This window comes from Heptranchias perlo, chromosome 20 (assembly GCF_035084215.1).
Source record: "Heptranchias perlo isolate sHepPer1 chromosome 20, sHepPer1.hap1, whole genome shotgun sequence".
Taxonomy (NCBI): Eukaryota; Metazoa; Chordata; class Chondrichthyes; order Hexanchiformes; family Hexanchidae; genus Heptranchias; species Heptranchias perlo.
In genome coordinates, this window is record NC_090344.1 from 19,557,111 (window position 1) to 19,571,204 (window position 14,094).

General features: G+C 45.4%; 1 non-coding gene and 1 pseudogene across 1 annotated transcript; one reads left to right on the top strand and one right to left on the bottom strand.

Annotated features, from left to right (window-relative positions):
* The first annotated feature begins 3,632 nt into the window (after positions 1–3,632).
* On the top strand, positions 3,633–5,529 carry LOC137335644 (zinc finger protein 271-like; annotated as a pseudogene).
* Positions 5,530–9,773: 4,244 nt separating this feature from the next.
* Positions 9,774–9,867, bottom strand: trnay-gua (transfer RNA tyrosine (anticodon GUA)). Its single transcript has 2 exons — positions 9,831–9,867; positions 9,774–9,809 (listed from the first exon to the last, which is right to left on the bottom strand). It is a non-coding gene; the product is annotated as a tRNA-Tyr (tRNA).
* Between the last annotated feature and the right edge of the window lie 4,227 nt (positions 9,868–14,094).

Below are 14,094 nucleotides of genomic sequence, written 5' to 3' on the forward strand. Positions count from 1 at the left end.
AGAGGTGTCTGGAACTCACTGCCTGACAGGGTGGTAGAGGCAGAAACCCTGAACTCATTTAAAAGGTACCCGGATATGCATCTGAAGTGCTGTGACCTACAAGGCTATGGACCAAGTGCTGGAAAGTGGGATTAGGCTGGATGGGACGAATGGCCTCCTTCTGTGCAGTAAATTTTCTATGATTCTATGATTCTAATTAACAGTAAGCAGGGTAGTTCAGGGATCAGGAGAACACTACTGAAGAAAAGTAACTGCTGGGAACCAAGCAATGTGTCCTTGTAAACCACAGATTAGGGAAGTTGCAGCTCCAGTGACAGAGATGGATCACAACAGGGTATAAAAATGAGGGGATACTGATGTAAGGGGCAGTTGGGACTGGAGACACCGGAGATCAAGCTCAGGGCATCCGTCGTTCCATCCAGAGGACTGATCTCGTCTACACGGGGGATTTTCATGTTTACTCTGGAACGGTAGAGGCAAGAGAATTTGCTCATATATTTCTTAATGAGGTATTAAAGTTGCTGACTCTCAGACTTGTTAATTAATAAGACAATGCATCAGTTAGAACCTTCCACACCTAAGTCTCTTTGCTGCTCGACTTTAAGACTTTGACCATTTAGTTTACATTTCATCTCATTTTTCTTCCTCTCAAAATGCATCCCGTCACATTTCTCTGCATTAAATTTCACCTGCCCCATTTACTAACCCGTGGACGTCACAATTGCCCAAGGTGCCAATTTTGGCGTCATCTAGAAATCTTCACCTTGTGTCCCACATTCCCAAGCTCAGATCATTCTCTGTATTGAGGCACACCACTGTTAATATCCCTCCAGTCTGAAGAACATCCATTAACCACTACTCTCTGTTTTCTGCCCTTTGCACAACTTCCTATCCACACTGCCTCATTCCCGATAATACGGGCAGTATTAATTTTATCAACAAGCCTCCTGTCCGGCATCTTACCAAACACCCTTTCACAATCAATGTACACAATATCCACTACATTCCCTTTATCAGTAGACTTGAGTTCTCTCAAATGATCCATGTTGGCTGTACTTAATTAATGTGTTTTTCTAACAAATTTTGAAATGCTTGCTCCACCTCATCTGCTTTGATCTGTTTCAAAACGCAACAGAAAGATCAAGTCGTCTTCTGGAGTTTAAGATAAATTAGATTTTAAAAATTATGTTTAAGACAATGACGGGCATCTGGGCTTAGACCCGCCCATTCTGTGTCGCAACTCTCGCCCCTCACACACTCCGATTGATTGGAGGACCAACTCACCCGCTCACCCCTCCAGTCAATTTCCGCTCCTCCTATTGATACGGAACTCTCCTTCATCACCATGGTGGGATTAGTGTTGACACTGACATCCTGAGGTGCAGTTCGAAAATAAACCTTAATTGAACCCGTCAGTTGCAACATTTAATAAAACGAAATTAATAAAAGTTACCGTAAAAAATATTTTCTGGAGTTTACCAAAGTGGTGGAGCGTCTGCGCTGTATGTTTGTGCCAGTTTAAATGGCACGAAGAGCTGGGGTTTCAGTTAATTTTATTTTCCTTGGTCCAAACGCGCTCTCGCTTCTTCCAATGTGTTTGCTTCTCAGCAAGATGTTAAGACCAGCAATGGCGGCTGCAACACCCAGCATGCAGCACGGTACAGATTGTGACCTATCTGAATCAGTGGAGCACAGCGCGCAGGCGCAGTCTGACTCATTATTGGTCAGTGTGTCCTGAGCATGCGCGGTCAGTCGAGGCTGCGGGAGGAGCGCGTTCGGTGCAGGTGAGAGGATCGGAGCAAGAGGATCAATAAACCCCGGGGCCCGGGTCCGGGCTCAGGCCCAGGCTCAGGCTTCACAAACCCCGAGTGCGGCCCCAGACCCGAATATAAAACAGTGAACATTATCCCCCCTCACTACCCGCCGGTTTCCGGTTTCTCCCGTTTCGCTCCGGACCAACTCTGAACAAAAGGCCGCGGGCCCGCGCATGCGCGGTGTAAACTGGGAATCTCTCAGGGAGCGTCTGTAAATGAAGGAGAAATGGAGATCGGTCAGGGAGCGTCTGTAAATGAAGGAGAAATGGTGATCGGTCAGGGAGCGTCTGTAAATGAAGGAGAAATGGTGATCGGTCAGGGAGTGTCTATAAATGAAGGAGAAATGGTGATCGGTCAGGGAGTGTCTGTAAATGAAGGAGAAATGGTGATCGGTCAGGGAGCGTCTGTAAATGAAGGAGAAATGGTGATCGGTCAGGGAGCGTCTGTAAATGAAGGAGAAATGGTGATCGGTCAGGGAGCGTCTGTAAATGAAGGAGAAGTGGTGATCGGTCAGGGAGCGTCTGTAAATGAAGGAGAAATGGTGATCCATCAGGGAGCGTCTGTAAATGAAGGAGAAATCGTGATCGGTCAGGGAGTGTCTATAAATAAAGGAGAAATGGTATTCGGTCAGGGAGCATCTGTAAATGAAGGAGAAATCGTGATCGATAAGGGAACATATGCAAATGAGGGGGAAATTGTTATCGGTCAACGAGCGTTTGTAAATGAAGGAGAAATGGTGATCATTCAGGGAGCATCGGTAAATGAAGAAGAGATGGTGATCTCTTTTTCTTCAGTCATCCAGGGAGCTCTAGCTTTGGATGCTATTCCTTTGCTCCTCGTGGGAATCAGTCTACTCTCTACCAAACCCACTCCTTGAAGGCCTCCCATTGTTCAATTACTGTTTTGTTGCCAATTTTTGATACCAATTCACCTGGACAAGATCCCATTTTAACTCATGAAATTAGCCCTCCTCCAGTTAAGAATTTTCACATTTGACTGTCCCTTGTCCTTTTCCATAACTGTTCTAAACCTAATGAGATTATGATCACTGCTGCCCCACTGAAACATGCTCCACCTGCCCCACTTCATTCTCCACACCGAGCCCACTGCTGTAATCACATTCACTCTCTCACATTCACTCTCTCACACTCACTCTCTCACACTCACTCTCTCACACTCACTCTCTCACACTCACTCACACTCACTCTCTCACATTCACTCTCTCACCCTTTCACTCATGGTTTAGGGCCACTCAAAGATGATGCAATGTGTTTGGATTTCAGCACAGGGAGGAGGGAGAGTGTGTGGGACGGGGATTTACAGCTTTGAGGAATAAGAGAGGAAAGAATGTTCCATAGAACGTCGAGTTATCTGATCTGAATTTTTATCCTGTACTTACAGTGATAACTTTTATAAACTCCTTTTACAGGGTATTAGAAGGGGAGGATTTGCAGACAGGAAACTCAAACCAAAGATCACGTCACGATCTGACAGATTCATTTGATTCATCAGGACTTGAAGATCATCGGCCTTTGAATGTGGAAGGAGAAATGTTTGTCTGTTCTATCTCTGGGAGAAGATTTCAAACATCAGTGTGAGTGGAAAAGCACCAAGACACACACACCCGAGTGAGAGTGTTCCAGTGCACTGACTGTGGAAAGAGCTTTAACCAGTTACACAGCCTGAAAAAACATCACACCATTCACAGCGGGGAGAAACTGTACACGTGTTCTGTGTGTGGACGAGGCTTCAACTGATCATCCAACCTGGAGAGACACAAGGACACCCGGACCACGGAGAAACCGTGGAAATGTGGGGACTGTGGGAAGGGATTCAATTACCCGTCACTGCTGGAAACTCATCGACGCAATCACACCGGGGAGAGACCGTTCACCTGCTCCGTGTGTGGGAAGGGATTCACTCAGTCATACAGCCTCCTGATGCACCAGCGATTTCACTCTGATAAGCGACCTTTTAAGTGTTCGAATTGTGAAAAGAGGTTTAAAAGCAAAAGTAACCTGCTGACACACCAACGCATTCACACCGGGGAGAGGCCGTTCACCTGCACCGTGTGTGGGAAGGGATTCACTCGGTCATCTCAGCTTCTGTCACACCAGCGAGTTCACACTGAGGAGAGGCCGTTCTCCTGCTCCGTGTGTGGGAAGGGATTCACTGGTTCATCCACCCTGCTGACACACCAGCGAGTTCACACTAGGGAGAGCCCGTTCACCTGCTCCGTGTGTAAGAAGAGATTCACTCAGTCATCCCACCTTTTGTCACACCAGCGAGTTCACTCTGATGAGAGACCTTTTAAATGTTCTGACTGTGAGAAGAGGTTTAAAAGCAAAAGGAATCTGCTGACACACCAACGCACTCACACTGGGGAGAGGCCGTTCACCTGCTCCGTGTGTGGGAAGGGATTCACTCGGTCATCCATCGTGCTGACACACCAGCGAGTTCACACTGGGGAGAGGCCTTTCACCTGCTCCGTGTGTAAGAAGAGATTCACTCAGTCATCCCACCTTCTGCAACACCAGCAAGTTCACTCTGATGAGAGACCTTTTAAATGTTCTGACTGTGGGAAGAGATTTAAAATCAGAATTGAACTATTGAGACACCAACGCACTCACACTGGGGAGAGGCCGTTCACCTGCTCCGTGTGTAAGAAGAGATTTACTCGGTCATCCAACCTTCTGTCACACCAGCGAGTTCACACTGATGAGAGACCTTTTAAATGTTCTGACTGTGAGAAGAGATTCAACAGCAAAATTGATCTGCTGTCACACCAACGCAGTCACACTGGGGAGTGGCCGTTCACCTGCTCTGTGTGTGGGAAGGGATTCACTCGGTCATCCACCTTGTTGATGCACCAACGCACCCACACTGGGGAGAGGCCGTTCACCTGCTCTGTGTGTGGGAAGGGATTCACTCGGTCATCCACTCTGCTGACACACCAGCGAGCTCACACTGGGGAGAGACCGTTCACCTGCTCCGTGTGTAAGAAGAGATTCACTCAATCATCACACCTTCTGTCACACCAGCGAGTTCACACTGATGAGAGACCTTTTAAGTGTCCTGACTGTGGGAAGAGATTTAAAATCAGAAACGAAATGGTGAGACACCAACGCACTCACACTGGGGAGAGGCCGTTCACCTGCTCTGTGTGTGAGAAGAGATTTACTCGGTCATCCCACCTTCTGTCACACCAGCGAGTTCACACTGATGAGAGACCATTTAAATGTTCTGACTGTGAGAAGAGATTTAAAAGCAAAATTGATCTGCTGACTCACCAGCGCACTCACACTGGGGAGAGGCCGTTCACCTGTTCCTTCTGTGAGAAGAGATTCACTCGGTCATCCACCCTGCTCAGACACCAGCGAGTTCACACTGGGGAGAGACCTTTAAATGTTCTGACTTTGGGAAGAGATTTAAAATCAGAAACGAACTGCTGAGACATCGACGCACTCACACTGGGGAGAGACTGTTCACCTGCTCCGTGTGTGGGAAGGGATTCACTAATTCATCCCACCTTCTGAAACATTAACTTGTTCACACTATTGAGTGACCTGTTAATTCACTGACTGTGAGAAGAGCTTTAAAAGCAGAAATGAACTGCTGACACATCAATACATGCTCATGGGGGAGAGATTGTTCACCTGCTCCGTGTGTGGGAAGGGATTCACTCAGTCATCACACATGCTGAGACACCAGCGAGTTCACATATGACTGCAGGGGTTGGATTCTGCTGTTAATCCCATCCAGGACTGAACCATGTTCATTCTGACAGTTGGGGTTTGTTTCTGCTGATGTCAATAACCCCTATAACTGGGCTGGAGTTTAATATTCTGGATATCTGTAAAATAAATCAGATTTGTTTTAAACACCTTGTTGTAGATTTTAGTCTTTCCCACCTGAGTGTTTAGCATCACCTGACTGGAGCTCAGAAAGGACAATCTGGGGGGAGCAGAACTTCAGCCTGGACACAGTCCTTCAGGGCCACACTGAGAGGGGCAAACGGCACTTTGGTCTTTCTCGTCTCTCTTCACTGACAGCAAAGTCACCGTGCGGAGTCCAGTCTAAAAATGACTGTGGTAATTATTCTATGGAGATTTCACCTGTTTGAGTGACAGTCCTGAGTCTACCATTTAAGGCAGGCGTTAACTCATTTAAAATAAACCCGTTAAAAATAAATGAGTTAAAGTCTGCATTAAAATAGCAGAGGGAGGAGTTCACAGGAGCCTGTTAACTGCTGGTACAATTATACAACAGTCATTCGATCTCCTGATAAAGAAGGACCTGCAGTGTGTTTCCAGAATTCACGGTTTTATTGCTGTGTGCGTGTTAGACACCAGGATCACTTAAAATACACGACCCGGACCATCCACAGGGTGGGGCCGATCCCGACAGTTACTCTGGGATCACTCCCACTGCGGAACTCCACCACTGACCCTGCTGAAGGTTGCAGGCTCAGGGAGTGGGGCCTCCAGGAGTGGACTGTAAGATAGCTGACAAATATATGCTGAGGTACCAGAGGAATCCTTACTAAGGAACCGTCTGCGGTTTTACCTGTCAGTGTGGGTCTCGGGGTGAATGATTCCTGACTCCCCGAACTGTCTTACATTTAACCCAGATCGGATCAGGATGAATTCAGTTTACAGGAAAATTGGGACAAATATCACCCACAATCGAGGGAGACAAAAGCAGCCTTTTGAGAAGCTCAGAGATCTTTGGAAAAGAAGATGGTGCCCAATTGTGGGAATAATAGCAAACGTCTTTCCAGCTACGTCAGGAGTCAGAAGACCATTAAAGATGGTTAGGGCCACTGAAAGACAGTTCAGGACAGATTCCCGGGTTATGGCAGAGCTGTTAAATGACTATTTCTCATCAGCCTACATTCCTGTGGATGATGCTCAGATTCAAGCTGTGGGATGTGCTGTCAACAATAACATCATAAATATTAAAATAGAAAGGGATGTCATCTTGGATAAAATATGAAATCTCAAAATACTTTGTGCTCCAGGTCCAGATGATATCCACCCACGGGTGTTTAAAGAGATGGGACGGGTGCTCTGTGAGCCCCTTGCCTGTATCTTCAACAGCTCAATAGAGTCAGGGATTGTCCCCTGAGATTGGAAGGTAGCTCACGTAGTTCCCATTTTCATTAAAGGGGACAAATCAGAGCCAGGGGAATGACAGGCCCATCAGTGTGACATCGATCTGAGGGAAGATGCTTGAAGGGATCCTAAGAGATGCTGTTTATGATCACGGGGAAAGAGAAGGAGCCATTAGAGATACTCAACACGGCTTCTGGGAAAGAAGGTCGTGTCTTACAAACTTGCTTGAGTTTTTTGAAGAAGTTGCTGGGTTAGTGGATGAGGGTAATCCGGTTCACATTGTCTATCTCAGGGGTGTCAAACTCATTTCCTATGGTGAACCTGACCCGATATCATGACACTTGGCCTGGACCACATTCAGCACAAGTTATTAAACTGGAAATAGATGAAAATGAACTCTATTGTTACTTACGTACATTTAGATGTTGTTTACTGCTACTGCTGCTCCCGATACCTGGTGCCTCTTAGCTTGAACTATTGCACCAACATTTGGAGTAAATGACTGGCCTGAGGCCTGTCTTGGATAAAAACATGAGGACCACTTGTCATTGCAGAACTGTGTGACCCAAACACTAACCGTGGAAGTGAATTCCACAGACTGCCTACTCCCAATGTAAAGAAATTTCTCTTGACTACTGCTCTAAAACAGATAGCAGAGGTTAATTGTAGCGACTCACACTGTATAAGGTGGAAAGTGATGCTCCACAAGGATTGGTTCTGGGACCACTGTTCACAATTCACATAAACAATTTGGTCTCGGGAATCGGAAGTACAATTTCAAAATTTACAGATGACACCAGATTGGCGGGGTGGGGTGGAGTTTAGATAATATTAATGAAGATTGCGACCAAATACAAAATAAATTGATAAACTTGTAAAATGGGTGTATAATTGGCCGATGAATTTTAATGCAGATGTTAGTGAAGTGGAGCATTTTGGTCGCAAGAATTTGGAAATTGTGCCCTGTATACCCAAGTCCAAGTCATTAATGTATATCAAGAAAAGCAGTGGTCCCAGCACCTCCCCTGGGGAACACCACTGTACACCTCCCTCCATTCCGAAAAACAACCTTTCACCACTACCCTCTGTTTCCTGTTATTTAGCCAATTCTGTATCCATGCTGCTGCTGCCCCTTTTATTCCATGGGCTTCATTCTTGATGACAAGCCCATTATGCGGCACTTTATCAAACGCCTTTTGGAAGTCCATGCACACCACATCAACTGCATTGCCCTCATCGACCCTCTTTGTTACCTTCTCAAAAAACTGTATCAAGTTCGTTAAACACGATTTGTCTTTAACAAATACGTGCTGGCTTTCCCTCATCCTTGTCCAAGTGACTGCTAATTCTATCCCGGATTATCATTGCTGGAACTTTCCCCACTACCGAGGTTAAACTAACTGGTCTGTCGACGCTGGGTTTTATCTTTCACTCTTTCTTGAACAAGGGTGTAACATTTGCAATTCTCCAGTCATCTGGCATCACCCCCATATCTAAGGATGTTTGGAAGATTACGGCCAGTACCTCTACAATTTCCACCGTTACTTCCCTCACTAACCGAGGATGCATCCCATCCGGACCAGGTGACGTTTCTACTTTCAGTACAGCCAGCCTTTCAAGTACCTCCTCTTTATGAATTTTTAGCCAATCCAGTATCTCAACTACATCTTCCTTTACTGACATTCTGGCAGCATCTTCTTCCATGGAAAGTATTTATTTAGTACCTCTGCCATGCTCACTGCCTCACAATGCTACTTCCTCACTATAATTGTGACTAGTGGTGCAATGGATAACGCATATGATTATGGATTAGAAAGCAAGAGGTTCGATTCCTACTTGGTTTGGGAATTTTTTTGCAAACTGTACATTATTTTATTGCTTTCAATACCTTGCAAACTGTCCAACTTGGTGGTGCTGCCTGGCTCCAGACCTGGTAAGTGCCTTCTTAGTGCAGCAAGCAGTGCATCAGTGTCATAATCTGAAGGTCCTGAATTCAATCTTCAGAGAAGGCATCAGGGATTATGAAGCTTTTTTTCCATCTCTCACCTCATCTTTCCATCTTTGCTGCAGAGCAAAATCAAGAACTTTTGCTGACTGCAGCTCATCAAAAGATGTTCTGCCCCTTGACCTCTCTGTACTCAAACACACAGTAAAGTTTAGGAAGTACATGGGCTATGGACTCGCTGACAACACTCTTCTTTCTGTATAATTGCACCAAGACAAACGGTGAGTGGAGAATATAATCAACGATCCCACTACTTCTCACATGCCAAGTGAGCGCTCCACCAGTTGAGCTAATTCCTCGTTTGCTGTTTGTAAATCGCCCTTCACAGTTCCCGCCTCGCACTCGCCTCCAAGCTGCTCCACGACCAGCAGAGAAATCTTGCCTTGGGTTGCCGCTCCCTAAATATATTAAATACTTTGCTCCAATCTGCAGTATCGAGCATCAGCAAGTGAGGAACAGCAGAATGGGAAGCCACAGTAATCATGAATGATGCTGAGAAGAGCCCGAGCCTGCGGAAGGAAGACGAGGTCACCGGAAAGCAACAGCCGCCCGAGCTTGAGGGAGCAGCGTGAGCCCTGACTGACTGACTGATCGAAAACCTTTTTGCCTGAAATTGAGGGCGATTTGAAGTGTTGCTGATCAAAGGCACTCCCTGTTGGTGAGCAGAGGGAAATGCTCGAGTGAAACAGCCGTGCTCGGGCACACACAGAAAGCTTTTCGGTTCGAGAAAGGAAAAGAGGTGTCCTGTGACTCAGTGGCAACATGTTAATCTGAAAGCTGCCTGTCAAGTTCAGAGAGCGACCTTGAGGTAATTGCTGCTTATTCCAAAAGCACACTCACTCCTTCGAGCCGGAATTGAACCAGCGACCTAAGGATGACTTTACTTTGGTTAATGCACTACAGTCCTCCGCTCTACCAGCTGAGCTATCGAAGGGAAGCGAGAGAAAAGATTGTCTTTGGTGATTATTCACCGTGCGCCTGTTGACATGTTCAGACTCATGGAGTCCGGTGCTGATCGAAGACTTCTTTTGCCTGAGAGCGAGAGCTGAGTGTTTTGAACTAATGCTGCTCAAAAGCACTCCCTGCTGGTGAGCAGAGGCAAAACAGCCTTGTTTGGGCAGACACAGAAAGTTCTGAAGTTTGTGAAAGGAAAAGAGACGTCATGTGCTTTCATGGCGACATGTTAATCTGTAAGTTGTGTGTTAAGTTAAGAGAGTGACCTTGAACTAATTGCTGCTTATTGCAAAATCACACGTACTCCATCAAGCCGGAATTCAATAAATGACATAAGGATGACTTTGTCTTATTTTCCACGACAGTCTTGTCGCTCTGCCAGCTGAGATATCGAAGGGAAGCGGCAAAAATGTTTCACTTTGGTGATTGTTCACCGTGCAACTTTGACACACCCGGACTCATGAATTCCAGTGCTCATGACTGAGGCTGACTCGGTACCTGCTCATACCGCAGTGCTGTGGGAGTGTGAGCTGCTCCGTATTCTCCACAGCCTGGGCCAGTGACACAATGAATAATGCGACTGATTATTGATCTGGAGATTGTGGGTTCAAGTTTACGGAGGGTGTAAAGTGGAAGGCCGGGCCTGGAGAGCATTGGAATAGTCGAGTCTCGAAGTAAACAAAGGCACGGATGAGGGTTTCAGCAGCAGAACATCATTCTGGAAGTTGGGATTTGTTTCTGATGATGTTAATAACCGCTATAACTGGGCTGAAATTCAATATTCTGGATATATGTGAAATAAATCAACTTTGTTTCAAACAGAATGTAAACAATTTTACAACACCAAGTTATAGTCCAGCAATTTTATTTTAAATTCACAAGCTTTCGGAGGCTTCCTCCTTCCTCAGGTAAATGAGGAAGGAGGAAGCCTCCGAAAGCTTGTGAATTTAAAATAAAATTGCTGGACTATAACTTGGTGTTGTAAAATTGTTTACAATTGTCAACCCCAGTCCATCACCGGCATCTCCACATCAAACAGAATGGGTCAATTACTTGACGAATTCAAGATAAGAGACTAATTAATGACCTAATTATCGATTATTATGCCTTTTCTCATTTTTCAATGTAGATTATTTCAGTTCTCATACCTTCAATTACTCTCATGGCCAAATCCCAGCTCCCCAGTCCTTCCCGACTGCCTCTCCCAGCCTTGGGATCCAGGGAAGGTATCGGTAATGTACCCGGGATCACTAAACACAAAACCCAGTCTGTGAATCACTTTCAGCGACTGGACTTATCGTGTGTCCCACAGCTTCTCTCTCACCTTCGATGTGTGAATAGAGCATCAGGCCTGGGAATCTCGGCTTAAATTTAAATACACTCTGCAAATGTATTTAACAAAATACAAACAAGTAAACACATCACGGCCCAATAATCCAGCAGTAAATTCAAAGGAGTAAGTCTGTTATCAAACTCCTTGAGTGGACAGAATAAAGAAAAATCCCAACTCTAAGATCCCCTCAAATCCTTTGCAAATTCCTTACAAATCTTGACAATAATCAACAAGTCTAATTTAATGTTGACCTTTATCTTGAGTGGGGTTGGAATACAGAAGTGCTGCTTCAGTTGTAATGAACCTTGGTCAGACCCCACCTGGAGAACTGGGCACCGAACCAAGAGAGAGATCAATCGGCCTTGGGAAAGATACAGTGCAGATTCACCAGAATGATGCCGGGGTTAAAAGGATTAAATTATGAGGACAGTTTGCATAAACTTAGTTTTTATTCCATTGATTTTAAAACATTGAGATGTGATCTCACCGAGATGTTTAAAATAATAAAGGGATTTAATAAGGTAGATACAGAGAAATGATTTCTTCTGGAGGGGGAATCCACAACAAAAGGGCATCAGAAATAGGAGCAGGAGTGGGCCATACGGCCCCTCGAGCCTGCTCTGCCATTCAGTAAGTACATGGCTGATCTTCTATCTTAACTACACTTTCCTGCCCGATTCCTTGATTGCTCGGTGCACAAAAATCTCTCGATCTCATTCTTGAATATATTCAACGACTGAGCATTCACAGCCCTCTGCGGTAGAGAATTCCAAAGATTCACCACCCTCTGATTAAAGAAATTTTTCCTCATCTCAGTCCTAAATGGCCGATCCCTTATCCTGAGACTATGCCCCCTAGTTCTAGACTCTACAGCCAGGGGAAACAGCCTCTCAGCATCGACCCTGTCAAGCCCTCCAAGAATGTTAGATGTTTCAATGAGATCATCTCGCATTCTTCTAAACTCCAGAGAATATAGGGCCATTCTACTCAATCTCTCCTCATACAACAACCCTCTCATCCCAGGAATCAATCCAGTGAACCTTTGTTGCACCCCCTCTAAGGCAAGTCTATCCTTGCTCGGGTAAGGAGACCAAAACTGTACACAGTATTCCAGGTGTGGTCTCACCAAAGCCCGATATAATTGCAGCAAGACTTCCTTACTCTTATTCTCCAAAGCACTTAAAATAAAGGCCAACATATTATTTGTTTTCCTAATTGTTTGCTGCACCTGCATATTAACTTTCTGTGATCTGTGTACAAGGACACTCAAATCCCTCTGAACACCAACATTTCTTAGACTCTCACTTTTAAAAAATATTCTGCTTTTCTATTCTTCCTACCAAAGTGAATAATTTCCACATTTCCCCACATTGTACTCCATCTGACACCTTCTTGATAATCTTAAAATTAGAGCTCGGTCATTTGAGAGCAAAATCAGGTGACAATTTTTCAAACAAAGGGGAGTGGAAATGACAAACTCACTTCCCCGAAAGGCTGTGGATGCTGGGGCTCGATTGAAATTTTCAATATTGAGATTGATAGATTTGTGTTGTGTGAGGGTTGCAAGGGATATGGAGCAAAGACAAGTAAATGGAGTTGTGGTACAGATTAGTCCTGATCCAATTGAACGGCGGAGTAGGCTTCAGGGGCTGAATGGCTAATTCCAGTTCCTGAACCCAGTCAATGACACCAATCACCTCCAGTCTGATAAAAAAAACACAGTCACAGACATCAATTTCCTCCTGTCTGATGTATACCAATCCCACAGTCACTGATACCAATCTCCCCCACACTGATACAAACCAATTCCACAGTCACTGACACCAATCTCCTCCTGTCTGATGTAAACCAATTCCACAGTCACTGATACCAATCTCCTCCTGTCTGATATAAACCAACCGCTCAGTCACTGACACCAATCTCCTCCTGTCTGATATAAACCAACTGCACAGTCACTGACACCAATCTCCTCCTGTCTGATATAAACCAATTCCACAGTCACTGACACCAATCTCCTCCTGTCTGATATAAACCAACCGCTCAGTCACTGACACCAATCTCCTCCTGTCTGATATAAACCAACTGCACAGTCACTGACACCAATCTCCTCCTGTCTGATATATACCAATCCCACAGTCACTGACACCAATCTCCCCCTCTCTGATATAAACCAACCCCACAGTCACTGATACCAATCTCCTCCTGTCTGATATAAACCAACTGCACAGTCACTGATACCAATCTCCTCCTGTCTGATATAAACCAATTCCACAGTCACTGACACCAATCTCCTCCTGTCTGATATAAATCAACCCCACAGTCACTGATGCCAACATCCTCCTGTCTGATATAATCCAACCGCACAGTCACTGACACCAATCTCCTCCTGTCTAATATAAACCAAACCGACAGTCACTGATACCAATCTCCTCTTGCCTGATATAAACCAGTCCCACCATCACTGTCATCAATTCACCCCACTCTGATATAATCCAACCCCACAGTCACTGACACCAATCTCACTGAATGGTGGAACAGGCTCGAGGGGCTGAATGGCCTACTCCTGTTCCTAATGTTCCGATGCCACACTGAAGTTGCTAACATTCCTCTTCACAGTTCATAATGCTCCCTATCCTGGTGTTGTCTGGAAATGTTGATCTTCTGCCCTTGTACCCAAGCCCAGGTCATTTCTCTGTATTGAGAAGAGCAATGGTCCCAACACTGCCCCTGGGGGACACCACTGTTTACATCCCCACAGTCTGAAAAACATCCATTAACCACCACTCTGCCCTTTCTCCAACTTCCCATCCACACTGACCCACTCCCTTTAATACCGTGAGCTTGAATCTGATCAACAAGCCTCCTGTCCGGCAT